Raw genomic sequence first — 18,752 nt, 5'->3', positions numbered from 1 at the left:
GCGCTCAGTCCTGAACCACGCTGCTGCTACGGTCGCAGGTTCGAATCCTGCCTCGGGCGTGGATGTGTGTGATGTCCTTAGGTTAGTTAGGTTTAAGTAGTTCTAAGTCTAGGGGACTGATGACCTCAGATGTTAAGTCCCATAGTGCTTAGAGCCATTTGAACCATTTTTACACACATATTTACGAACCTCTCAAGTTCCGATTACAGATGCTCAATATGTCCTCCATCAGCGACATTAACAATATCACATCGATACACAAATTCTTCCCATACTCGGCAAGCATGTCCTTCGTCACTTATGTTATGGCAGTACGAATCCGGTTCTTCAACTCTTCCAGGTCCTGTGGAAGTGGATGTACGTAAACGTTGTCTTTGACGAAACCCCGCTGGAAGAAGTCAGAGAGTGTCAAATCTGTTGACTGCGGAGCAAAGTTGAGACATGGTAAGTCGCCAATTCAGCGGTTCGGTACAGTTTCATTCAGATATTCACACGCTTGGCGACTCCAGTGAGGGGGTGCCCCGTCTTGTTGAAGAATGAACTTGTATTCGTGCAGCCTCGGAAACAACCCGTTTTGTAACATAGCGAGATACTGCTGACCGTTAACCAAGTTTCCATCAAAGAAGAATGGGTCGTAAACAGATGATCGGAATATCGCACAAAACTCATTGACTTTGGGCGAATCTCGTACATGTTCAATGGCTGCATGTGGGTTCTGTAGGCCCCAAATTCAAACACTGTGTTTGTTTACCTGACCACTAACATGGAAAGCAACTTCATCACTCAACACGATGCGTTGTGCGAAAGTGTTATCATTGTCAATAGCATCAAGAACCTCGTTAAAAAATGACACACGTTTGTGTTTGTTATCAGGACGCAGAGCTTGTAACAGCTGTAACTTGTACGGCATCATAACCAACCGACGTCTAAAAACACGCGAAATTGTTGTTGTAGGCAGTTGTAACTCCCGACTGGCACGACGAGTTGATTTTGGAGGACCACGTTGGAAAGCAGTTTAAATTCGTGCAACATTTTCTTCAGGAACACGAGGGCGGCCAGGACTTTTCCTTTGCATACAAATCCTGTGTCTAGAAACTGTAGATACCATCTGCAAATGTTCCACGCGTTCGGAGGATCAATTTGGTACCTCACCCTGAAACGTCTTTGCACTGTAATTGCGGAATGCACATCGCAAACTCGAGAATACAAAATTATTTCTGCAGCAAGTAGTCATTTTAAACATATGACGTTTAGCAAGCAAAACAGAACTGACAATTGGCGCTATTAATATAAACTAGACTATGTATTAGTTTCTGCAATAGTCGAGCCGAGACGCAGTGATCGATAGTTTGGACAAAATAATACTTTGTAATACGTATATTCTTTTTGAAACGCCCTGTAAGTGTTCAAGATTACCTTCACTTTTCACTACCAACTAATGGCTTACTTAGCTGAACACCTGAACATTCTGATAACGTACTGTCTGCTTACAAGAATTCAGAGTGAGATCTGCTCTGAAAGAAACATAACTCACCTCTTGCTCAGCATACTGTTTTTGATTGGTATACTGGCGTTCTCGAAAGAAAAGTGAAATCAACAAATACAGCAGCTAATGAAAAATAATTTGTTCACATCTAAACTTTTCATTGCTTGTCAGAAATAATCTGTGGCTGTGTGTGAGGTGAGGTGCAATGCACACACGACAAACATTTAAAACCTTATTAAGAAAGATGGAGGGGGGTTTCACTTTAAAGAAAAGCATCCTTGAAAAATTTAACTGTGTTTTACTTTAAAGAAAAGCATCCATGAAAAATTTAACTATGTTTGTTGTCAAAAAAGACTGTACAAAATAAGAAGACTCTAACAATTACGAAATTCACTCATTACAATAATTAGACATTTAAACCAGTTGCATTATTCGTGGCATAATGAAAACAAACAGATCGATTGAACAATAATCATGAATATTCTAAGGGACAAAGATTTCCTTCCGTTAATAGTTCTGAAAAAAACAAGTGTTTCATACTTACGCATTAGTTGGTCACGTCATGTATCCTTTCAAAATTTTTCTCCATCCATACAGTCAAGAAAATATCTTTACGAACAAGTTGTCACCTCCATAATAAAGTATTCCACCTAATTATTCTCCGTTTCACAAATGTAAGACCTCCTTCTCTAAAACTCAATAGCTCGCTACAATGCCTCTAATAAGAACACCCTAACGTTGTAAAACTGACTGGCAACCAAGCGCATCACAGATTGTATTAAACACAGTCAAGAATCTTACCCACTACTCGTGCAGCGCGTTCTTGCATCCTTGTCCCAGTGTAGTAAAGGTGAAATATTTACAATGGCAGAAAACGTATGAAAATCCTACAATAGTCTTAGAAGACCAGAGTGGAGTCAACAGTCTGAAAATATAGTCAAAGAAAAACACTTTAGTCATTAGGAAGCCAAACTCATCTTCACCCTATGATATGAATGATGGGCCTTTCGGACAGTGCTCAATATGAGTACGGTAAAATACGAGGGCCGTTCAGAAAGTAACCTCCGGTTGATTTAAAAAAATACACCAAGTTAAATAAAAATATTTTAATATATACATCTTACAACTACATCTTTGCACTATTTTTCTACATAGTCTCCATAGCAATTGAGGCACTTATCGTATCTCTTCACAAGCTTTGAAATTCCTTCTGCATAAAAATCACCCGCTTGTGCCTGGAGCCAGCCTGTGACCGCATCTTTGAGCTCTTCGTCGTCATCAAACCGCTGTGACCCGAGCCATTTCTTCAAATGCATGAAGAGGTGATAATCACTTGGCGCCAGGTCTGGGCTGTAAGGTGGATGGTTGATAACGTCCCACTTGAAGGACTCAAGAAGGGCCGTTGTTCTGCGAGCAGAGTGAGGACGGGCGTTATCGTGCAAAAAAACGATACCGGAAGTCAGCATACCACGGCGTTTGTTCTGTATAGCCCGTCGTAACTTTTTTATTGTTTCACAGTACACGTCTTGATTAATGGTCGTACCACGTTTCATGAATTCAACCAACAACACCCCTTTGGCATCCCAAAACACCGTTGCCATCAGTTTTCTGGCAGAAAAATCTTGCGAGGCTTTTCTTGGTTTGGTAGGCGAATTTGAATGTGCCCACATCTTTGATTGTTCTTTTGTCTCAGGGTTCACGTACTTAATCCAGGTTTCGTCACCGGTCCGGATTCTGTTTAACAATGGTTCTCCTTCGTCCTCATAACGTGACAGAAAGTCTAATACAGAGGCCATTCTTTGAGTTTTGTGGTGGTCGGTAAGAATTTTGGGCACCCATCGTGCACAGAACTTACGGTAACCCAATCTTGTTGTCACTATCTCGTACAAGAGAGTCTTAGAAATCTGTGGAAAACCAGTAGACAACTCCGACATTGAGAAACGTCGATTTTCACGAACTTTTGCATCAACTGTCTGAACAACGAGTTCGTCAGTCACCAATGATGGTCTACCACTCCTCTCTTCATCATGAACGTTTTCTCGTCCACTTTTAAATAAACGTACCCATTCACGGACAACTCCTTCACTCATAACTCTTGGTCCGTACACGGCACAAAGCTCACGATGAATAGCTGCTGCAGAATATCCTTTGGCTGTAAAAAACCTTATGACAGCACGCACTTCACATTTGGCGGGGTTTTCTATTGCAGCACACATTTCAAACTGCCACAAAAACTAAACTAGCGCAGGTACGACGTTCACTCGACCACGGCTTGATGCCGACTGACCTGTTGAGTGCGTGAACGCACAGATGACGTCGCTACTCCCCCCACAACCCGCACTGTGACCAATCGGAGGTTACTTTCTGAACCGCCCTCGTACATTTACTTTTGTGTGAAGTGCGTGACTATTAGGGTGAAATGAAGGACACACGCTGCCTGCCTGATATTTTTAATATAATCATCATCATTAGTAGATTTATTCATTTCTTAAGTTACTGAATTTTCGATTAGACGTTTCCATTCACAGCTATCTTCGGCTCTTCTTAATATCATACGAAATGGTAGGCAGGTAATCTTCTTCGCTTGAACCACCCATCTACTTATTGCTTTTCCTCGTGGTCTTCTGCCTCTGATTTTGTCTTGCAAGATAGTCTTCTTTATATTATCCCCTTCTCTTCTCAACATGTGCCCAAGGAAGTGCGAGTAGCTTTGACTGACAGAGGAAGAAAAATTTCTTGTGACACTAAGTTTTTCTAGAATGGACGCACTAGATTTCCTTTCTGTCTATGGTACGCGCTAACATCATCCTCCAAACCTATATCTCGAAGGCATCAAATTGGCTCTAGTCACTGGTTTTCACGGTCCGTGCTGGGAGCCGTGCAAGAACAAAGGGGAACACCAATGATTGCAGCAAGCGCATGTTGGTTGATTTCGATACTCTCCGGTTCTCCCAAATCTTGGCCAAGTACGATTCGCAGATTTTTTTCTTTGTCACAGTTTCCTGTGTCACAGATCAGAGGGCCTAAATATACAGAATCGGTCGCCACCTTTCGTAATGCAGCATAGAATTACAAAAACATTAGTAAATACTATTGTAATTCTGTACACGGCTATTAGAGTGTTATAGTTGATACATTGCGGTAAGTAATTAATGTAATGACTGGCTTTTTAAATGCTTAAAGAGTAAATAAATTTAGTGATGTCGATTTTTAGTTGGTCAGGAGTAATTTTGGAGAAACCTTGAAAATTATTAGAAAAACTGCAATTCTCCCGAAAAATCTATATGATGAAACACAAAGAAATTCTGGAAGTATGAGCCTCATTCGCAGCACAGTTCAGAAGAACATTGCCCGACAATGGAGCCATTGTTGGTCAAATCTGATGAAACGTGAGTTCTGTTTGTCTCATTTGTTTTCACGTTTATAGCACAAAGTTGGCGCGAAACGTCTGGATTGCCTCTCTCCGAGACCTAGATGAGGGAGAGTGCAGGCTACTGCAGGAAAAGCTCGTTTTCGGCGAAATAGTCGAGTCACTCTTGAGGAGCACTGTACGGAAGACAAGGTTTCTTATGCCGGTGTTTAAGTGCTGCAGATTCCTTGGAGCCAGCAAAAAGACGACACCGCCGCCCTGAACTTGCCATTTGCTGCGTCGTGACACAGCACGTCCTATAGATGCCACCACAGTTCCTGGTTCTGCACTATGTGGCATCAAAAGGCCGCCTTAATACCGATACATACAACAAGTGACATGAAAGTCACCAAAACATGACGAAAAGCTACGTCAGAGGATTCTGCCATTATTTATTCATGTTACCATTCACTCATCATTACAACGCGGAAGGGTTGTAACAAATGTGTTTGAGAAAGCCGCGAATACAATTGCGGTTGGAGAAAGGGGAGAGGGAGTGTGGAGGGGGGTGCCCTGGTGCCTGGGTCCTATTTGAGGTAGGAACATGGGCTAAAAGCTTTTGGTTTAATCAGGACCAGCGGCTATTTGTTTAGCCCATTCGCACATCTGTCTTACTGTAGCAATGTTACAGCATATTAACCAAGGTTTGAACAACGAACCGGAGCTTGAAGCCAGGCAAGTTGTGGGAATCTATTAATACCTTTTGAAAAAGAGATTAATTGGTCTGAAATTAAAGCCCAGCTAATAGGGCTATTTATATGAGCATAGTTCGGATTTTACGTGCAAATACGTGCAAAAAGAACAATGCTTTTGTTTGGGAGGTTTTCGAAACATCATTTCTGCACGTTAAAATTGAAAGAATCAGTTCAAACTTCGTGCTAAGTTAGATGAATAGATACAGTCAAAACCAAATTTTTTAATCCAGTAAGCTTTATCCGTTCTCGAGATACTATGGTTTAAAGTTGAGGTAAATGTATCACGTAACAGTCATTCTTAAGCGAAATCAATGCGCGAAAATGGTTTAAAGTGATTCAAATAAATAAAAAAATTTGCGTTGTTATGATATAGATGAAAACTTGCTTTTCAAAGTCTTGCTTCATTCGGTTTTTACGCGCTAAAATCACTTTTTTGTGAGTCTTTTTACTCGCACGCCTTCTATGTTTCAAATGAATCGGGTCTAATTTTGTAAGAAGATCAACACGTAATTAATAGTTATTCTGTTGTTTTTTGAAAGCTTTACCCGCTGCCGCGATATAAGCGACATGGTTCAAAAGACAATAAAAAAAGCCTATACCGGATCAGTCGTCATCCGTGTCAACAAAAATCCACATCAGCTGCCAAGCTAGGGCGATCTAATGTCAGTATTGAGGTAGAGTAAAAGTTGGGAACCGGAAGGAAAATCCCCTATTATAGCACAAAAAGTCGAATATCCTATGGACAAAGTTATGAATGTAAAAGAAGGGAACTAACTTGTCGACTTACCTGGAGGCTTTAAGACATACAGGGTGACAATTATTGAACTATATGAAATGAAATCGTCATAACTTCTGCACAGTTTGCATTAGGACGTTCAAAGTGCGGCGGAGCATGATGGGAATTAGTATGCGCATGCACATACGCCTTGTTGTCGGCCATTTTCATTTTGTTTATGCAAAATTGGCGCATTTTGGGGGACTGAGAATCCACATTTCACGATCGAGAAGTCTCCTCACCCATAACTGGAGACTGTGTGGTGTACAATGTCTACTCACGGAATAATCGATGCGATATTCCTTTATGGCAGCCGGCCGCGGTGGTCTCGCGGTTCTAGGCGCTCAGTCCGGAACCGCGCGACTGCTACGGTCGCAGGTTCGAATCCTGCCTCGGGCATGGATGTGTGTGATGTCCTTAGGTTAGTTAGGTTTAAGTAGTTCTAAGTTCTAGAGGACTGATGAGCACAGATGTTAAGTCCCATAGTGCTCAGAGCCATTTGAACCATTCCTTTATGGCACGGTCACCATCCAACGGTACCTGAAGGTTTTGGAAGATGATTTCATCCCCAATATCCAAAGTGACCCTGATTTTGACAAGATGTGGTTCATGCGAGACGGAGCTCGACCCTGTCGCAGCAAGAGAGTGTTATCTGTCCTAGAGGAGCACTTTGGGGACCGCATTCTGGTTCTGGGGTACCCAGAGACCACTGTCATCATCCTCGATTTGCCGTCATATTCTCCGGATCTAACACACGCGACTCCTTTTTGTGGGGCTATATTAAAGACAATGTGTACAGCAATAACCCTAAAACTATTGCTGAGCAGAAAACAGCCATTCAGGAGGCCGTCGACAGCATCGATGTTCCAACAGTTCAGCGAGTCATGCAGAATTTCGCTATTCGTCTGCGCCACATAATAGCCACTGATGCGAGGCATGTCGAACATGTCAGAACTTAAATCCGAATATCTGTAGTGACGCTTACATGTTGAATAAAGTGTTTGGACGCCGGAGTTTGCTACTAACTTACTTTTTTTTCATGTTGTTGTGTTGTGGTCGTCAGTCCTGAGACTGGTTTGATGCAGCTCTCCATGCTACTCTATCCTGTGCAAGCTTCTCCATCTCCCAGTACCTACTGCAACCTACATCCTTCTGAATCTGCTTACTGTATTCATCTCTTGGTCTCCCTCTACAATTTTTACCCTCCACGCTGCCCTCCAATACTAAATTGGTGATCCCTCGATGTCTCTGAACATGTCCTACCAACCGGTCCCTTCTTCTAATCAAGTTGTGCCACAAGCTCCTCTTCTCCCCAATTCTATTCAATACCTCCTCATTAGTTATGTGATCTACCCATCTAATCTTCAGCATTCTTCTGTAGCGCCACATTTCGAAACTTCTATACTCTTCTTGTCTAAACTATTTATCGTCCACGTTTCACTTCCATACATGGCTACACTGCTGAAACGTCCCCTTTTAACAATTATACACGACTGTTCTTAAACTGACACACAATATTTTTAGCGCAACGCAATCTGACTTTCAGAAATCCCTACAAAAGAATGGCCCTGACTAACATTAACCTATGCATTTCACAAATCGCTTACCTCACAAAAATCTTCGTTACTCGAACTACTGCAGTACAGCGAGCGCCACTACTGCCAGCTAAATAAAAGATTCAAACTACGGAAGGCACTAACTACTGATAGGCATAGTTAGCAAATGAAAGATTTTAATAGAGAACAAACAATGTATTTACCTTAATAGTCATAATATATATAGCAGTTTATGACAAATTACAAAACTCCGCCATCTCTCTCCCCACATCCACCACTGCTGGCGGCTCACCTCCAACTGCGCAATGCTACGCGCTGTTCACAGCCAGCTGCCTAACACTACAATGGCGAGTATTACAACAATGCAAAGCAGCCACAGACTGCACACAGCACAGCCAGTGATTTTCATACAGAGGTGGCGTTACCAATAAAAAAACCTAAACAGCCTACTTACATAGACCCCATGCTCCCCACAAAAAATTTTACAAATTGTTTTGGGTACTGGGCAATACATATTTGTTAAAATTTTTCATAATCGTAATTATAATAACAAAGAAATCAAATGCACACACTTATTAATACAATGTTGGTCAAAAGCTAAAATTTTCTCACAGTCCATAAAGATAGTTCTGATCATTCATCATAATAGTAATTACAGTTTTTTTTCACAAAGTCTCATTAGTAAAAGAAATTGCACACAGAAGTAGTGGATTTCCATGCAGTCTTGAAGAAGTAGTGTTGTCCTTCCAACGAAAAGACAGTGCTGACTCTCGACATGCAGACAGGTAATGGGCCACAACAGAGCAAACCCACAGCAGAGTCAATCGAAGTTTTGAAGACTATTGGTAGGTAGGTCATCACAGAGCAGACCCACTGTGGTCCTGGTAGAGATTACGGTACTGGTGGGCCACCAGAGGTGCAGACCCACTGCAGTCCTTGTGGAAATAATGGTACTGGTGAGTCAGCAAAGGTGTAGACCCACTGTAGTCCTTGTAGAAATGGCCAGCAGCCATCTGTTGTGACTGTGCAGGTGCACAATCACCATTGAAGAGTTTTGCGGACAATATAGCAAGTCCATAAACCACCACTTGTGCACTCACAAAGTTTTTGGAATTGTCCTTAGAACCAGTAACGCTGTTATCCAGTCCCTTGCTGAATTATTAACACACGTGCAAACACTAACAGTCCCTACTTCTCACATATTGTCCATATACTATGACCAACAGAAATGTGTGCAGTGAAATGGAACTTACAAGTTAATAATATGATGAACTGGTGTCAATTACAATTTTATAACATAAGAATACAATTACAAAGGTACAAAATACATCATTAAAGAACATAACAATACAGATAACATTTGTAGTAACAAACTTTACAAAAGAATCGAAATAACATATACATCAATGTTACAGGAATTATGAGATAAGTAGATACATAATTATTGAAACATCGACTTCACACATGAGCATTAAAACAAAACAGAATAAATAATGTCTAAACATCTTTACGATGAAAGTAACATAGTATTTGAAAAACTCTACAACAGGAAAAACACAAATATACAAGAGTACACAAACACATAGCAGAATAACACAGGGGGAAAGGACAGGGTTTGTTTTCAATATAACATTTGGTACTGCAGTATTTTGCGAACAAAACCTTTTTTGTTCTTGGAGATCTCCCTTCATTCATCATTATTCCCAAAAAGACCTATCTATACCTCCTTTTTGTATTCCAACCATATTTCTCTCAAAATAATTATTTCTCAGTGCACAATACTCATTTTTGCCAAATCTGTTTCTTATAGCTTCTCAATGCATTTCTTCCAATTCATCATAGTTAGTTTCTTATATAGTCTACCCCCTCTTAAGCTAACTTAAATCTACTGATCTCAGATATATATACCAAGGGACGAGGCAATGCAGCAGCACATAAAACAATTAATACAAACAGCAATGAAAAAAATGGAAATTGTCAAAGCAAGCTGCAGTAAATCTAAATTACCAAGCGATTCAACATTACAACTAATATGAGCTAATGTGCAGCAACAAGAAAAATAAATCAGTAGTAAAACTAGCTTAACAGAATAATGCAAAGTGAAATTTAGTAGCACTATGCCTGGCAAACAGCATGCAAAATTTATATCTAAACATGACATAGCTCAAGCAGAAAAAATATTACACTAAAGATGGCCATGTCTAATACCTATGTCACATCTTAACACTAGAGTGATGCATCACAAGAACTTACACTAGCAGATAAGTTACCAAATCGTAAAGAGATTATTAATGCAATTCCTGTGAAGGGAAATGTCTATTTATGTGCCCTCGTTTTCTTGGAAGTAGATCATAAATTTCTTATTGACTGGATCTGTAGGCATAAAATAACTATGTTAGTACATATATTAAATTTTATTTTAACCAATGCTGCAGTGCAGCTAGAGACTAGATATTAAAGAAAATGAGCAAATATGTACAAAGGACGGCATGAAACATCATTCATTAGCCATATGGCATTTCATAAGGCAGTAAAAATTCCCTCAATTCTCGAGAAAGACGCTTGTCATAATCAGGTGTGCAGATGTAAGTATCTTTCCAAGTAATGAGCGTGTCGTATTTGCAGTGCTTTCTACAAAGGAATGTCAATAGCGAGGATAATGGCCTCTTCTTTTTTTGCACCTAATGGCTTTCTTTTGTCAGACGTCTACCTCTCAGCTGTGCGCCCAAAACGCATTACGCCAAGGTCACTTACCTTTCTTGCTGAAATATTTATGATGGCAGTTTCCGCCACAGTGACAGTCTCATATAAAAATATTTCACAGGTCAAGAATTTGGGTTACAAATCTGTAGAAACAAAATCTTATTGATATAACAGTGTCCAAAAAAAATTTTCGCCAGCATTGTGATACATTCACGCATATACACACATTTCATAACTCTTAAAGTACGATTCTTGGTCTCCAACAACCTTTTTCACTAACCAGAGTCCCTAAACACTACTCATTATTCCTTACCTTATTCGTCAACACTTCTTCAATATTTCATCATTACAGATATGTAGCATAATCAAATAACTCATATAGCATCAGCTTACTGATCATAAACATCCCACAACAGCATAATACACATCATCATCGTAATAATAACATCATAAAACCTCAGCCAAATCTCAAAATCGTCGTAGCTTCCTCCAATAGTTTCAAAACCTAAAAAAAATTCTCTGCTCATTTCAAAAGTGTCATCTACTTGAAACGTACTTTAAAGATCATGCTCCCTTACCAAAAACATCATTCAAAGCTCTCATAGTATCACAATGGTTCCGAAAAAATATGAACAGTTCACAAAGTACAGACAAAATACAATTTCATAAGTGTGAAGTTACCCAACTGTGAAATTGCGTAAACATGTGTCACTGATGTAGTAAGAAAGTTTGTCTCTCTCAGTTAAATGATCAGATAGCTGTGTAATTATGTGTTAGAGAAATATGGTACCGATGTGTAAAGTTGTGTAAGCAAATACCATATTAGCTAGGGCTCCTTGTGCTTGCCAAACACATGGTACACAAAGTAAGCGTGTACCCCCCTGAGGATTAATGTAATTATACCCTCAGGTGTTACAAATTACAGCAATGGAATAAAATGTATCATGGAAAACTTTCTTTGTAATTCAAAAATCTTTAAAAATAAATGTTTTAAGTATAAGATTAATCACTCAAATGCGTGTACTGTAGCGCTAAACTGTGCGTCTTGTCGCAACATAATCTCTGTGGAAGTGTCGTAGTTATCGTCCTCCGAAAGCTAAGTTCTGCAGAAGTCAATGTGCTTACCTCATGATAAACTAAAGTGTAATGCTTTGCATATAGATAGTTATTACGCTTATTGTCATGATGAAGAAAGTACTGTGCTGTAACGTATTGTTGTGCTACGGAAAAGGCAGTCTCATTGTAGCTATACCACAAAAGTTACTACTACAACATGTTTTACTTTCCAGAATAAAACAGAAAACTGTGCAGATATAAAACAGAAACACTGCAAAAGCAACATTGTAAATTGTCACTCATTAGTAGCGTCGTGATAAAATCGTGTAGCTGTCACATAAACTAACCACTATGTCATCTGGTATCTCACTGAAAGTACTTTAAATCCAGAATGTATTTTCAAGTAAACCAAAATGTTGCATTAAAATCTCATTAGCAGTACCAGTACATGTTCGAAGTATGTAAGCCTGATAGTCGTTACGTAATCGTGTAACTAACAAGCAAGAATGTACACACACAATAACACTGTGACGTCTGTTCACTATAACAATGCATTCGTAATTTCTGTTTAAATAAGTTCTCTTGGTTCTTGACTGGATATTTAACTTCAAACATTGTTGCATGTTAACAGATTCTAAGTCTGACAAAGCATACTAGAAATGTGAAGTGAAAAGTTTTATACCAAAGACTAAGTTAAAAAGCAGATTATCTCTCAATAAATGGTTTTACATGTGAAATGTGGTGTAAACCTTTACTCTTCCTAGTACGCAGAGTTTCAACTTCAACGCAATTGTCATGCGGTATACGTCGGTAAAGAATACTGGAATTTTTCTCAAGGTTAGCGTCTATGTTATTTTTCGCTGAGCCAGCCGGCGCAGGTGGCTGCCTGCGGTGCGAGTCATTGTCTGCCTCTTTGTTGGCGCGCATCGTTATTGGGATTAGGAGACCTAACTTTTACAAATTCGCCTTGCCGAGAGGGCCCAGCTCTGTTAGAATCCCGCCAGTTCTGATGAAATTCACGTCTGTCGTTACGATTATATCGTCTGTCGTCATGTCGGTAGTTCCTGTAGTTTCTTTCTTGTCGGTCATGTGGTGGAGAATTTCTCCCTGAATCGTAACTGCGCGCTGGACCGTTGCGTCTGAAATTATTCTGTCTCCCTTGATAATAATAGTTCTGGTTACCATATTGTCTGTTTCTATGATTGTCTCTGTCATATTCATTACTACGGAAATGCGAACTTTCTCTGTAACTATTACTCTGCCAGTGGTTGTCATACGGGTGGTGTCTGTTTTGGTCACGATTTACGTTGCAAGAATAGCCTTGACGTGTCCAGTTATTATTTCTTTCATCGCGGAATTGTGACGGATGTGACCTGTAATTGTTATGTTCCTGTTTCCGCGTTCCGCGATTGTCAGTGTCAATTTCCAATTCTTGTAACAGACCCTGAAAAGCTTCAATGTCATCTTTGCAATGTCCTGCTAAAATAATATGTCGTAAATGTTCAGGCAATTTGAGTAAGCAAATGCGGATGAGTTCTGAGGGGCTGTATGGGTTTGAAAGATACTGATTCTTATGCAACATGTCTTCAAAATATTTGACAAGACTGGAAAATTCAGATTGTTCAAAGTGTTTCATCATCATCATGCTATGTTTTACTCGGTCTTGTGTAGCTTGAGACCAATATGCTGAGAGGAAGGCATGGTAAAATTCTCCTTCACTGTGACAATCGTGAATGACCGATCGCATTCTTACAGCTGGTTCATTCTCTAAGTAGCCACACATAAATTCTAATCTGTGTTCTAACGACCAGTTGGGAGGAAAACAATGAGAGAATTGATGGAGCCATGCTTGTGGATGAATGTCGTTGCCAGAATTCTTAAATGTTTTGAATTTACGTGTAGTAATGAACAGCTTATAATCAAAATCATCGTGTCGGCGAATAGCATATGGGTCATTGTTACGTCGTTTCGGCGGTTCCATTTCAAAATTCGGTGCACCTTGCCAATTTCTTTCATAGTTTCCGAAATGCCCTGTATTATTATTTTGCGGCTTTTCCGTATTTCTAAGTCCCTCTTCCCGTGTTGGAGCGCGAGTGTCCTCTGAAATACGTAATTCTTGTATTACCTGTGTCAGCTGATCTTGTACTTCCCAGATTTCTCTTTGGTGTTGCGTATTAATTTGATTCAGATTTTGTTTCAATTTCCTAATTTGTTCGCACACTTCTGTGTCATTAAAGACTACCGGTCTTGTGTCATTGAGATCATCATCTACCTTTGTAGATAAGTTAGTGAACTGATCCGAAAGTTCGGCTACTTTCTCCGATAGTGTACTTATTTCCTCAGTGTGTTTTTCTGAACCAAGTTTCAGAGTATTTACTGTGTCCTTTAAATTTTCCTGAGTTTTTGCAAGTTGCGTAACCGAATCGGTAGATGCAACTGAGTCAATTTTAGCTTGCAAGGTGTCGTGATTTTCATGAACAATGGTTTGCAGTTCTTTTATGGCTGCTTCGTGATTCTGTAATGCATTTTCATGACGCGAAAAAATAGGTTGGAAATGCTCACAAATTTGTGTTTTTACGTCATTACAGACTTTTTGACATTTCGATTCGATGTTATGTAACTCAGTAGTTAAATCTTCACGTGTTTGTTCAAGCTTATGTTCCACTGAGTCTAACTTTTGAAGCTTTTGTTCCATTGCGTCTAATTGTTGCTGTGTTTGTCTCTGGTGTTGTTCCATTGTGTCTAACTTTTTACGATTTTGTTCCACTGTGTCTAACTTTTGAAGCTTTTGCTGTGTTTGTCTCCGATTTTGTTCCATTGTGTCTAACTGTTGCTGTGTTTGTCTCTGATTTTGTTCCATTTGTTGCATTAATTGTAATAACAATGCACTGGTGTCTGGAACATGTTCCTCAGTGCTTTTCGGCAGTGAATTTGCACCGGCAACATTCACATTTTGACAAGCGGAAAATGTGTCTTGACTCATTTGAGAAAACGGTGAGAACCCAAAACCTGAGTCTACAATATTTGCAAAATTGTGTCCTGTCATTCCCGATTCCTGAGGCGGGCTGTTGTCGACCGACCGATCGATAATGCTTCCCTGCTCACTAATTGTTTCACTGTCTACGCCATTGTTTGCCGCCCGCTCCATTTCCCTATGCACAATTACCAAATTACTACTTTGAATATTAGTTAATTCATTACACGGTGGCGCTAACACACTACTTTCGTCTCCGCTGTCATTTCTCAATTTACTTTGGAGCCTAGTGTTACGTTTTTCACACGCCATTATTGTCACAAAATTTCACACGACAACACAGAAAAACACAATTTGAAGAGCAAAAATAGGGGAACACATTAACATACCACTGAAAATAATATCTAGTTAATTGCAGCTGCGAAATACTTGGTGCAAATCTACATGCGTGCCACACCTGTTTTACTGTACAACAATGAAAGACTGCAACTACAATGGAAATTCTCTCTATAATTACGCGCTGGCAATAAACAAAAGCTACACTAATTACACAAACTACAACAAATAAATCAGAAGATTCCAGTGAGGTATCCTCGGCTAAGGGTCGACATATGAAACGTCCCCTTTTAACAATTTTACAGGACTGTGCTTAAACTGACACACAGTATTTTTAGCGCAACGCAATCTGACTTTCAGAAATCCCTACAAAAGAATGGCCCTGACTAACATTAACCTATGCATTTCACAAATCGCTTACCTCACAAAAATCTTCGTTACTCGAACTACTGCAGTACAGCGAGCGCCACTACTGCCAGCTAAATAAAAGATTCAAACTACGGAAGGCACTAACTACTGATAGGCATAGTTAGCAAATGAAAGATTTTAATAGAGAACAAACAATGTATTTACCTTAATAGTCATAATATATATAGCAGTTTATGACAAATTACAAAACTCCGTCATCTCTCTCCCCACATCCACCACTGCTGGCGGCTCACCTCCAACTGCGCAATGCTACGCGCTGTTCACAGCCAGCTGCCTAGCACTACAATGGCGAGTATTACAACAATGCAAAGCAGCCACAGACTGCACACAGCACAGCCAGTGATTTTCATACAGAGGTGGCGTTACCAATAAAAAAACCTAAACAGCCTACTTACACTGCATACAAATACTTTCAGAAATGACTTCCTGACATTTAAATCTACACTCGATGTTAACAAATTTCTCTTCTTCAGAAACGCTTTCCTTGCCATTGCCAGTCTACATTTTTTATCCTCTCTACTTCGGCCATCATCAGTTATTTTGCTCCCCAAATAGCAAAACTCCTTTACTACTTTAAGTGTCTCATTTCCTAATCTAATTCCCTCAGCATCACCCGACTTAATTCGACTACATTCCATTATCCTCGTTTTGCTTTTGTTGATGTTCATCTTATATCCTTCTTTCAAGACACTGTCCATTCCCTTCAACTGCTCTTCCAAGTCCTTTGTTGTCTCTGACAGAATTACAATGTCATCGGCGAACCTAAAAAGTTTTTATTTCTTCTCCATGGAGTTTAATACCTACTCCGAACTTTTCTTTTGTTTCCTTTACTGCTTGCTCAATATACAGATTGAATAACATAGGGGAGAGGCTACAACCCTGTCTCACTCCCTTCCCAACCACTGCTTCCCTTTCATATCCCTCGACTCTTATAACTGCAATCTGCTTTCTGTACAAATTGTTAATAGCCTTTCGCTCCCTGAATTTCACCCCTACCACCTGCAGAGTTTGAAAGAGAGTATTCCAGTCAACATTGTCAAAAGCTTTCTCTAAGTCTACAAATGCTAGAAACGTAGGTTTGCCTTTCCTTAATCTATTTTCTAAGATAAGTCGTAGGGTCAGTATTGCCTCACGTGTTCCAGTGTTTCTACGGAATCCAAACTGATCTTTCCCGGGGTCGGCTTCTATCAGGTTTTCCATTCGTCTATAAAGAATTCGTGTTAGTACTTTGTAGCTATGATTTATTAAATTGATATTTCGGTAATTTTCACATCTGTCAACACCTGCTTTCTTTGGGATTGGACTTATTATATTCTTCTTGAAGTCTGAGGGTATTTCGCCTTTCTCATACATCTTGCTCACCAGATAGTAGAGTTTCGTCAGGACTGGATCTCCCATGGCTGTCAGTAGTTCTAATGGAATGTTGTCTACTCCGGGGGCCATGTTTCGACTCAGGTCTTTCAGTGCTCTGTCAAACTCTTCACGCAATATCATATCTCCCATTTCATCTTCATCTACATCCTCTTCCATTTCCATAATATTGTCCTTAAGTACATCGCCCTTGTATAGACCCTCTATATACTCCTTCCACCTTTCTGCTTTCCCTTCTTTGCTTAGAACTGGGTTTCCATCAAAGCTCTTGATATTCATGCAAGTGGTTCTCCTTTCTCCAAAGGTCTCTTTTAATTTTCCTGTAGGCAGTATCTATCTTACCCCTAGTGAGATAAGCCTCTACATCCTTACATTTCCCCTCTAGCCATCCCTGCTTAGCTATTTAGCACTTCCTGTCGATCTCATTTTTGAGACGTTTGTATTCCTTTTTGCCTGCTTCATTTACTGCATTTTTGTATTTTCTCGTTTCATCAATTATATTCAATATTTCTTCTGTTACCCAAGGGTTTCTACTAGCCCTCGTGTTTTTACCTATTTGATCCTCTGCTGCCTTCACTATTTCATCCCTCACAGCTATCCATTCTTCTTCTACCGTATTTCTTTCCCCCATTCCTGTCGATTGTTCCCTTATGCTCTCCCTGAAACCCTGTACAACCTCTGGTTCTTTCAGTTTATCCAGGTCCCACCTCCTTAAATTCCCACCTTTTTGCAGTTTCTTCAGTTTTAATCTACAGTTCATAACCAATAGATTGTGGTCAGAGTCCACATCTGCCCCTGGAAATGTCTTACAATTTAAAACCTGGTTCCTAAATCTCCGTCTTACTATTATATAATCTATCTGAAACCTTCTAGTATCTCCAGGGTTCTTCCAGGTATACAACCTTCTTTCATGATTCTTGAACCAAGTGTTAGTTATGATTAAGTTACGCTCTGCGCAAAATTATACCAGGCGGCTCCCTCTTTCATTTCTTAGCCCCAATCCATATTCACCTACTACGTTTCCTTCTCTCCCTTTTCCTACTCTCGAATTCCAGTCACCCATGACTTTTAAATTTTCGTCTCCCTTCACTACCTGAATAATTTCTTTTATCTCATCGTACATTTCATCAATTTCTTCGTCATCTGCAGAGCTAGTTGGCATATAAACTTGTGCTACTGTAGTAGGCGTGGGCTTCGTGTCTATCTTGGCCACAATAATGCGTTCACTATGCTGTTTGTAGTAGCTTACCCGTACTCCTATTTTTTTATTCATTATTAAACCTACTTCTGCATTACCCCTATTTGATTTTCTATTTATAACCCTGTATTCACCTGACCAAAAGTCTTGTTCCTCCTGCCACCGAACTTCACTAATTCCCACTATATCTAACTTTAACCTATCCATTTCCCTTTTTAAATTTTCTAACCTACCTGCCCGATTAAGGGATCTGACATTCCACGCTCTGATCCGTAGAACACCAGTTTTCTTTCTCCTGATAACGACGTCCTCTTGAGTAGTCCCCGCTCGGAGATCCAAATGGGGTACTATTTTACCTCTGGAATATTTTACCCAAGAGGACGCCATCATCATTTAATCATACAGTAATGCTGCATGCCCTCGGGAAAAATTACGGCTGTAGTTTCCCCTTGCTTTCAGCCGTTCACAGTTCCAGCACAGCATGGCCGTTTTGGTTAGTGTTGGAAGGCCAGATCAGTCAATCATCCAGACTGTTGCCCCTGCAACTACTGAAAAGGCTGCTGCCCCTCTTCAGGAACCACACATTTGTCTGGCCTCTCAACAGATACCCCTCCGTTGTGGTTGCACCTACGGTACGGCTATCTATATCGTTGAGGCACGCAAGCGCCCCCCCCCCCCCCCCCCCCACCAACGGCAAGGTCCATGGTTCATGGTTTTTTTTCCTCATATAGTTCAATAATTCTCACACCGTATACGTTAATCAA

The sequence above is a fragment of the Schistocerca nitens genome, chromosome 9 (genome assembly GCF_023898315.1).
Source record: "Schistocerca nitens isolate TAMUIC-IGC-003100 chromosome 9, iqSchNite1.1, whole genome shotgun sequence".
NCBI lineage: Eukaryota > Metazoa > Arthropoda > Insecta > Orthoptera > Acrididae > Schistocerca > Schistocerca nitens.
The sequence above is the reverse complement of the archived record's forward strand: the minus strand, read 5'-3'. Positions refer to the sequence as shown.